The following is a 7482-nucleotide window of genomic DNA, read 5'->3' as shown; positions in this document are numbered from 1 at the left end:
TTCATTATTATTTACTAATAACCTGCTGATTGGATCTATTTATGGTGTTAAGAGTAATGTTTGTTAGCTTATATAATATGGGATTGAGAAAAAAAATTGTTGCTATATTGAGATTTTTGTTTGATCTGATTGGTTGTGTTTATAGATTGAATGTTTTTTGACCTGTTTATGGTTTTCCTTGATCTGGGTATGAACTGGGGTTTGAAAATGTTTTTGAGTGTATGTAATGTGTTGGGATAATCAATGAATAAAAGGAGAGTTTGAGGATGGATATCTAGATGATGGATATATTTCTATAATTGCATATTTCTATAATTTCTATGATAGATGATCCACAGGAATTAGAGAAGTATAGCGACGATAACAAGGAACTGGCTTGGATGTTCTTCATTGACGGCTGTGTAATTTTACAAGCAGTTTACATGCGTTACGGTAATGATGATGATGATGGTAAAATGTTTATTAAAAACGATTTGCTGACATTTGTGTACTTGAATCAGTTCTTGTTGGAAAACCAATTACCTTTTTCGTGTTCTTGAATTGCTTACAAGCGAGAGAGAAAATGGCGAAAAATTCATGAATGTAATCCAAAGGTTCATCGACGATATTGTTATCAACCCAGGCGAGGACAGGTAATTTAGGGAATTAAATAAAGAATCATTTTTGTGGAGTTTATAAATGTTAAAAGGTTTTTATAACTAGATGTGTGATGGAATCTATTTGACTCTCATTTCCAGTTGATATAAAAAAGAATTTCATGTATTAATTTATGATTTTATTTTATTTTAAAAAATTGAGCAATTATTTTTTTAATTGGAGGGCCTAATTTTTAAAAGGAATAAAATGTAAATTTTCATTTCTTAGGAATGACCCATGCCTGTCGGTTTGCATTTATCCTGTTGAGTGTACATTTTTTAGAAATAAAGAATTATGATTTCAAATCCAACTTTTCTAATGGAAAAGTTTAATATCTTAAAAATGGTAAGATTTTTGCATTAATACAATAATAAAAAAATTATTTTAGCTAATATTGTTTGAAACGGTTTAGATTGAAAATTAACTTAGACATCAATCCGAAAAAAGTTATTAGACCAGTCTCCATGTGTATGCTTGCAAGCTGTTGTGGTGATGCACATTAGTTGTTTAGTCTTTTGTTTTGTTGTGCTGTAAGTCTATTAATTTGAATATTTAACCATTTGTCTGCAGGGTAACAGACTCTTCAAAGAGGGAAAATTTGAACTTGCCAGGGCAAAATATGAAAATGTGTCTAATGTGATGCTGGATATGTTTACTTCAAGAAAAATAAAGAGTGAGATGTTTGAGGTTTATCATTCACTTTCATGTCTTGATAAAATATAGTTTGGGGTGGAATTGAGCTGTAACACCCCGTACCCGATACCGTTGCCGGAGTCGAACGCGAGGTGCTAACAGACTTAATTACTTTGTTTTCACAGTCCATTTTAAAAAAAAAATTCTAGACAGGCTGGCTAACTGCATCACTGTCGCCTTAAAAATCATATCTCGAGTTCCAAAACTCGAAAAATGATTCTGTAAATTTTCCCTGAAATTAGACTCATATATCCATCTGTGGATTTATTTCTAGGATTTTTGGTCAGGCCAATTGGTATAGTTTATTAGTTAAAGTCTCCCCTGATTCTGGGTTCGACTACTCTGACCTTCATGTATTACAACTTGGATATCTCCCTGTACAGAGCTTCAATACTCATGCCATTTGTTTCTAATGAAACTAGACTCAAAGGGGAATCTATACATATAAGGCATGACTTCTAATTGTCTCTGGATAATTTATGGTAAATTTTCAAAGTCAAAACAGGGGATCCAGAAACCGTTCTGGCCCTATTTCACGAGAACTTTAATATCTCTTAATATACTGTTCATATGATTGTTTCGTTACTTTCATATGCAAATAGATTCATCAAGATTCGATTACATAATTTATTCACTATTTAATTCCATTCCTAAAAATTTTAGTGATTTTTCAAATCCACACCACTGCTGCTGTCAGCATCTGTTTTCAAGGTAAACTTTACCTATTTCGTGGTTTCCATGGACCAACTAGAGTTTTGTCGTACATAGGTCCACATATGATCATATTTAGCCATTCCAATGGCTGATCATTTGCCCAACACTTCCATTCCAGTCCATAGTCACATCATGAAACCATATATATATACATAAACACAAATGGTCTAATGCCATACTCCACTTCTATGAGCCATTTTCGCATGGCTGTACACACATACATCACAAAAAGTACTTGAAAAACAACAAAGGGTAGTCCTATACATGCCATATCCAGAGTTCAACTAAAAGAGTACCAAAAGGGCTTTGATAGTGTGGATGACTTTGACTTCGATGATCCCGAATCCGATAGCTAACGAACAAAATCTAGAAAACAAAGAGCCAAAGCAACGGGGTAAGCATTTTAATGCTTAGTAAGTTTCAAGTAATGAAATTGGCTTTGACTAAAGTATTACGTTCACATAGCTAAATGAATCACTTTATTAATACACATTCTCATAATCATACTTACTTCACACTTCATCAACATATACACACACAAGGTATCAACCTATCTAAGAGCCGAAAGTTCGTTAGTCGATTGAACGAATACTATTTCAAACGAATCGACTTTTCCGATGCACATGCAAACATACCTTATCGTTTGGTTTTTTTCGAGCGTATTAATTGAATTTATTACAGCACAAAACGCTCACCTTCAAACCAAGTTTCTTCGGAATTTAGCCGGATATAACCACAAGCACAATTGCCTTCGGGTCTTAACCCGGGTATAGCAACTCGCACAAATGCCTTCGGGTCTTAGCCCGGATATAACAACTCGCACAAATGCCTTCGGGTCTTAGCCCGGATATAACAACTCGCACGAATGCCTTCGGGTCTTAGCCCGATATAACAACTCGCACAAATGCCTTCGGGTCTTAGCCCGGATATAATCACTACCATAAATGCCTTCGGGACTTAGCCCGGGTATCATTCAAATGCTCATGCACACATATATCAATAATCATGACACATCCATATTTCATTTTCGTTACTAAGGCTCAAACACAAAACATTTATCAAACCTTTCCAATTTTGGCTCAATAGCCACACACAAAGAGCATGATTTCAATTGACTTTATAACGTAGTCCCTACGCACATTCGGCTATCCGCCATAATATGACAAATCATTTCAATATAATTCAAGTAGGGTCATTATTCGAAGACTTACCTCGGATGTTGTCAAACAATTTCGACGGCTATTCGATCACTTTTTCCTTCCCTTTATCCAACTTTGGTCCTCTAAGCTCTTGAGCTAATTCAAACAAATTTACTTCTCAATCAAACACATACATACGGCTACCATATACAATTCAAAAACCAATTCAATCGTATCATTTGTCCATATTTTAGCTTTTAGCATATTTGGTCATTAGAGCGACCTATTTAATCTTCCAAGCATTCATTTCAAATTTTAATTAAACAATGTCGAATGCCATTAAATTACTAATGTTACACATAAACATATGCATAAAATTCATCCATACATAACCTATTGCTCATTCGGTCATTCATCTCTCAAACTTATCAAAGCTTCATATCAAATCTCCCTAGCCGATTATACGTATAAGCACATAATGCGCATTTAGCATTTTATTTACTTCATGATACATTCGGCCTTGGCATAATTTCATTAAAAATCCCTATTAGCCACTTCACCAATCAATCATATCATCCCTAGCCGAATACACATTTTTTTTTTTCATTCATCCTTAACAAAATCTTATCAAGCTTAAATCCCCATTCCATCACTTTTAAAATGCCAATGTTACAAGAAATGTTACCTAAATTCACATTCGACAACTACACATACACAAGCCGATTTTCTTCCAATCATACAATTTAACATGAATCACAAACCTAAACCCTCAATAGCTACTATGGCCGAAAGTCCTAGTCATGCCAAAATCAAAATTCCTAGCATGGGCTACCTAAAGTACTTGATAACTAGTTCAAATCTCAAACCATCTAACATACTTATCAAGTGTATACAACATTACCACCATTTTATCTCAAGTCATACTCATAAGCACATCCATCCAAACACATTTGTACTTAAACATCATTCTGGCTTAACACCCATATCACATTTACTCATTAAAACATGAAGAAGGTAATCAAATTTCTTCACTAACAACCATGGCCGAATGCTTCATTCACCACCCAAGTCCAAAATTTTAACATAGGCTATTAAAGAACTTAAATTAAGCTAAAATTCCAAAATCTAACATGAATTACTAACCTTGTTTTGAGCTTAAGACAACCGAATGCTATATCTGTAACACCCCGTACCCGAGACCGTGGCCGGAGTCAAATACGAGGTGCTAACAGACTTAACTTAATTATTTCCACAGTCCATTTAAAGATTTCCAGACTAGCTGGTTACTGCATCACTGTCGCCTTAAAATTCATATCTTGAGTTTCAAAACTGGGAAATCAGTTTCGTAAATTTTTCCTGAAACTAGACTCATATGTCCATCTACAGATTGTTTTCTAGAATTTTTGGTCGAGCCAATTGGTACAGTTTATTAGTTAAAGTCTCCCCTGATTCTGGGTTCGACTACTCTGACCTTCATGTATTACGACTTGGATATCTCCCTGTACAGAGCTTCAATACTCATGCCGTTAGTTTCTAATGAAACTAGACTCAAAGGGGAATCTATACATATAAGGAATGACTTCTAATTATCTTTGGATAATTTATGGTAAATTTTCAAAGTCGAAACAGGGGATCCAGAAACCGTTCTGGCCCAGTTTCACGAGAACTTTAAAATCTCTTAATATACTGTTCATATGATCGTTTCGTTACTTTCATATGAGAATAGATTCATCAAGGTTCGATTACATAATTTTTTAACTATTTAATTCCATTCCTAAAAATTTTAGTGATTTTTCAAATCCACACCACTGCTGCTGTCAGCATCTGTTTTCAAGGTAAACTTTACCTATTTCGTGGTTTCCATGGACCAACTAGAGTTTTGTCATACATAGGTCGACATATGATCATATTTAGCCATTCCAAGGGCTGATCATTGCCCAACACTTCCATTCCAGTCCATATTCACATCATGAAACCATATACATATACATAAACACAAATGGTCTAATGCCATACTCCACTTCTATGAGCCATTTTCGCATGGCTGTACACACATACATCACAAAAAGTACTTGAAAAATAACAAAGGGTAGTCCTATACATGCCATATCCAGAGTTCAACTAAAAGAGTACCAAAGGGCTTTGATAGTGTGGATGACTTCGACTTCCGATAGCTAACGAACAAAATCTAGAAAACAAAGAGCCAAAGCAACGGGGTAAGCATTTTAATGCTTAGTAAGTTTCAAGTAATGAAATCGGCTTTGACTAAAGTATTACGTTCACATAGCTAAATGAATCACTTTATTAATACACATTCTCATAATCATACTTACTTCACACTTCATCAACATATACACACACAAGGTATCAACCTATCTAAGAGCCGAAAGTTCGTTAGTCGATTGAACGAACACTATTTCAAACGAATCGACTTTTCCGATGCACATGTAAACATACCTTATCGTATGGGTTTTTCGAGCATATTAATTGAATTTATTACAGCACCAAAATGCTCACCTTCAAACCGAGTTTCTTCGGAATTTAGCCAGATATAACCACAAGCACAATTGCCTTCGGGTCTTAACCCGGATTTGGTAACTTGCACAAATGCCTTCGGGTCTTAGCCCGGATATAACAACTCGCACGAATGCCTTCGGGTCTTAGCTCGGATATAATCACTAGCGTAAATGCCTTCGGGACTTAGCCCGGGTATCATTCAAATGCTCATGTACACATATATCAATAATCATGACACATCCATATTTCATTTTCGTTACTAAGGCTCAAACACAAAACATTTATCAAACCTTTCCAATTTCGGCTCAATAGCCACACACAAAGAGCATGATTTCAATTGACTTTACGACGTAGTCCCTACGCACATTCGGCTATCCGCCATAATATGACACATCATTTCAATATAATTCAAGTAGGGTCATTACTCGAAGACTTACCTCGGATGTTGTCGAACGATTTCGACGGCTATTCGCTCACTTTTTCCTTCCCCTTATCCAACTTTGGTCCTCTAAGCTCTTGAGCTTAATTCAAACAAATAGAGCTTATTAATAATTTATCAATTTAACAATCCGATTACATACATTTATATTATACAATTAGGCGCGAATAGCTTTATTGAATAGTTACTCAAGCATTATACATGTGCTCTACTCATGCACCACCGAATAATAGGACTAGCTTAATACCTTGCATTTTCAAATTCATAGACATCATTTCATTCCTCACAACACACATTTTGTCCCTAACCATCATAAGAGCCCAAGGCATCACTTAAAATGCCGAATTCCAATTAAGTCTACCATCATAGCATTATCATATTTATGCACTTGGCAAGTTGCGTTTGAACACATTCGGCACTAGGTGTCCAAACCAATGTTCCTCGAACATTAAACTCAATTTATAACCCATTCAAAATTCCTTAGCAACAAGCATTTAACAACAATGTACTTAACCAATTCCTTAAGCACACATTCGGCAACATATATATATATGTCAATGACTAAAACACTTAGGCCGATTCCTTGCATTTTGTATCTATGCACCTATTTGATCATTAGTTAAGTTCAAACACCCTTACACCAAGATTCATCCAATTTAACATGAATCACAAACCTAGACCCTCAATAGCTACTATGGCTGAAAGTCCTAGTCATGCCAAAATCAAAATTCCTAGCATGGGCTACCTAAAGAACTTGATAACTAGTTCAAATCTCAAACCATCTAACATACTTATCAAGTGTATACAACATTACCACCATTTTATCTCAAGTCATACTCATAAGCACATCCATCCAAACACATTCGTACTTAAACATCATTCCGGCTTAACACCCATATCACATTTACTCATTAAAACATGAAGAAGGTAATCAAATTTCTTCACTAACAACCATGGCTGAATGCTTTATTCACCACCCAAGTCCAAAATTTTAACATAGGCTATTAAAGAACTTAAATTAAGCTAAAATTCCAAAATCTAACATGAATTACTAACCTTGTTTTGAGCTTAAGACAACCGAATGCTATCTCCCTTTCTTCCTCTAAGTTTCAGCCAAAAGAATGAAAAAAAAAGGATGAGCAAAATTTTTTTTTTCTCTTTTCTTCAACTCACGGCAAGGGGGGGAACACTCACACCATTCTCTTTTTTTTTTCCTTCCCTTTCATTATTCAATTCCCATGCTCATTATTTTATTTTTTTCTTACATACACCATTGTCACAACATGTTTTATGACATGTTTTTGCCCATAACTCTTTGTCATGGCTGGCCACTAGCACTTAGGG

At 35.1% G+C, this 7482-nt stretch overlaps 1 long non-coding RNA gene across 2 annotated transcripts; it reads left to right on the top strand.

The window, feature by feature from the left end:
* The first annotated feature begins 235 nt into the window (after positions 1-235).
* LOC128292977 (uncharacterized) lies at positions 236-1328 on the top strand. Of its 2 annotated transcripts, XR_008282981.1 has the most exons (3): positions 236-432; positions 552-632; positions 1207-1328. It is a non-coding gene; the product is annotated as an uncharacterized LOC128292977 (long non-coding RNA). The 2 variants fall into 2 exon arrangements; XR_008282980.1 differs by lacking the exon at positions 236-432 and having other exon boundaries at positions 492-632.
* The last annotated feature ends 6154 nt before the right edge of the window (positions 1329-7482 follow it).

The sequence above is a fragment of the Gossypium arboreum genome, chromosome 5 (genome assembly GCF_025698485.1).
Source record: "Gossypium arboreum isolate Shixiya-1 chromosome 5, ASM2569848v2, whole genome shotgun sequence".
Classification (NCBI taxonomy): domain Eukaryota; kingdom Viridiplantae; phylum Streptophyta; class Magnoliopsida; order Malvales; family Malvaceae; genus Gossypium; species Gossypium arboreum.
Note: the sequence above shows the minus strand (reverse complement) of the source record. Positions and strands in the feature narration are given on the sequence as shown.